Here is a 2,965-nt window from a genome sequence, read left to right as displayed (position 1 = left end):
GATATGACTCAGTTACAGGTGTTGAACTTTGCTTTTTAAGGAGCTTTGCTTTTTAAGGAGCTGAACATATTACCTCTGCTTAGCTCTCTCTCCAAAGCTGTCAATTAATCTTCAGACAAGGCACTTTGCAAGGATCTGGCCACTCATCACTTGACTCCTTCATTTGCTCTTACCAAGTGAACCTATAGCAAATTGTCAATAACAAATACCAAAGGGGGAGAACATATTGATGACAGTAAATAATTTTAATAGCATTGCATAATTATAGTGCTTTGGGGAAAAGGTATTGAAATAATGTGTCATAAGCCTGTTATGGTGTTGAGTTCTTTTCTATTTATTTATATTTATTTATATTTATTTATTTATTTATTTAATTTGTCAACAAATACAAGGAAACAAGTATCAGTATAGACATAGACATGGACACATGAATAAAGGCACAAATAAATGGATATAAATAAGCAAAACATAGCCATAAACACATAAAATGAATACATATAAATGGGGACAGTAGGACAGGGATGGTAGGCACTCTGGTGTGCTTATGCACACCCCTTTAGGGAGCTCTTAAGCAACGTGTAAGGCCCACGGTAAACAATTTAAGGTAAAAGGTATGGGGGTTAGAGAAACTAACAACAGGATCAGGTAGCGTGTTCCAGACATTTACTACTCTATTGCTGAAGTCTTATTTTCTGCACTCAAGATTAGAGCAGATTACATTTAGTTTGTATCTATTGATAGCCCTTGTGTCATTGCGGTTGAAGTTAAAGTTGTCATTAACAGGTAGGACGTTAAGGTAGATAATCTTGTGTAATAAGCTTAGGTCAGAACGTAGATAGAGTAGTTTGTTATCCAGGCCTAAAATTTCAAGCCTGGTGGTATAAGGAATTTTATTGTGAGCAGAGGTGTTGAGTACTCTTCTTGTAAAATATCTTTGGACCCTCTCTAATGTATTAATGTCCGAAATACAGTGTGGGTTCCAGGCAGGTGAGCAGTATCCAAGGATAGGTCTGGCAAAGGTTTTGTATGCTCTAGTTTGAAGTATAGTGTTACCAGAGAGAAAACTTCGTAAAATAAGGTTGACAACTCTTAATGCCTTTTTAGCAACGTTGTTACAGTGAGCTCTGGGGCTTAGATCTTTTGAAATGAGTACTCCTAGATCCTTGACAGAGTGTGGGTCATCTTTTAGATAATTTCCACCCACCTTGTATTTGATGTTCTGATTTTTATTACCAATGTGCAGGACTGAGCATTTGTTAGCAGAGATTTGGAGTGGCCAATTGTTTGACCATTCAGATACATAATCTAGGTCATTTTGTAGGGTAGTAGAATGGTCTGTAGTATTAAAAAATTTTACATTGTCGGCAAAGACGACACAGCTGCTTATAATATGATCACAAAGGTCAGTTATATGTTGGAAATAGTACTTGTCCTCTTTTTGTGTTTGTGTAATGGGGTATATGGTATGTGGGAAATGGGATACAGGAGGGAGAGATATAGACTGGAAGTCACCATGTAAAAGATGTCTCTGTTCATAGATGGAGGGACGATGTGGGAAACATTTCATAGTTTTCTAGAAAGTAAAACATTTCCTAGTTTTCCCAGAAAATAAAAGGAAAAGAGGGGAGAAAGTCTTGCAAATTTCTGTTAATATAGCTTAACATTAAAATCAACTAAAATACAACCATTCCTTCAATGCTGATTGCAGAAGGAAGCAAACTTGAAGAAGGTTCAGGAGTTGCAGTCTGACAGATTCCTTCACGAAAGTTATTTCAAACTTGGAGCATGTGTGTGACAAATGCAGGAAGACAAAGCATGTCTTATGGTTGTAGTGAAGTTTGACATTGAGTAAGATAGCCATCACTAGAAAGTTTCAATCAGAAGTCTAAATATAACTGAAACAAGTTCTTAAGACAGGAATAGTCAAGCTTTCTGGATTTGTTATTGTGAGAATTGGTGTGGAAAGCATTTACCAAATGGCTGCCATAGAAAACCTGTGCATTCATTAATTACCTCTAAGGCAAGGTTAGAAGCCAAAATAGGAAAATATACTATCCTCCCTTCCCAGCATGCTTTCTATTATCTGAAACTGTTGTGGCTCTAAGCATTGCTGAAAATGAGATGATGAGGTAGGCTGCTGCTTTGATTTCCAGCATGCTGCTTATATTTGATTTATTTAAAAAAAAAAAGAATTTAAATTAAAAACTGAGAGCCTGACAATATTGATATGCCTAGGATTTACTGATGTCCACAGGCACTTGCCTATCCTTCCTTTCAAGAGGCCCGATTTATTCTGGAAACAAAAACTTGAGAAAGAGGAAAAACATTTATATTTAAACAATGATATCCAGGTCTATGTGACTCTTTGAAGAGGGATTTTGTTTTCTAAAACTTCAGATAAAGCCTCTTGTAAAAGCTGTCTCTAGAAACAACCATCTGTCTGTGATTAAGACTGAAACAAAGTGACCGGGTTTCCTGGAATCTGCACAGTGGAAAAGAATAATGACAGACTGATATCCATTGCATTGTTGCGGTGCTAGACCTGTCCCTTTTATATGCATTGTACTGTCTTATGTTGACCTCAAATGGACAGAGCTAGGCTGCAGCATTGTTTTTGTCATGTTTGATGAAAACATGAGCACCCGTGGACACCTCTAATGATAGTGGATCATTTCATTTAGCTTTTGAGCTCCACTCGACTGTTTTTGGTGAAAACTTCAAGAAAATATTAACAGCAATCTTCTCCTGCCGAGAATATTCCCAGGATGAGAGAGATCTCGGATAATGCTACAGGATTACTGGCACTGCACTAATCCAAAGCTTTTTGAGGTCATCCAAATTGCTTTATTAAGGCAAAACAGATGGCCGCTTCAGTCTGGAAAAGCAAATCATGTCATTATCCCATCTTGAATCCGTTGTCCCTTTGCACAGACCTAATGTTATATTTCCAGTAAAATACCAATGT

The 2,965-nt window shown here is 37.1% G+C and overlaps 1 pseudogene; it reads right to left on the bottom strand.

Moving 5' to 3' along the window:
• Positions 1 to 556: 556 nt before the first annotated feature.
• LOC148115085 (uncharacterized) lies at positions 557 to 1,567 on the bottom strand (annotated as a pseudogene).
• Positions 1,568 to 2,965: the final 1,398 nt, after the last annotated feature.

This window comes from Pantherophis guttatus, chromosome 2 (assembly GCF_059756535.1).
Source record: "Pantherophis guttatus breed Tessera chromosome 2, ASM5975653v1, whole genome shotgun sequence".
In the NCBI taxonomy this organism is placed as follows: domain Eukaryota; kingdom Metazoa; phylum Chordata; class Lepidosauria; order Squamata; family Colubridae; genus Pantherophis; species Pantherophis guttatus.
Note: the sequence above shows the minus strand (reverse complement) of the source record. Positions and strands in the feature narration are given on the sequence as shown.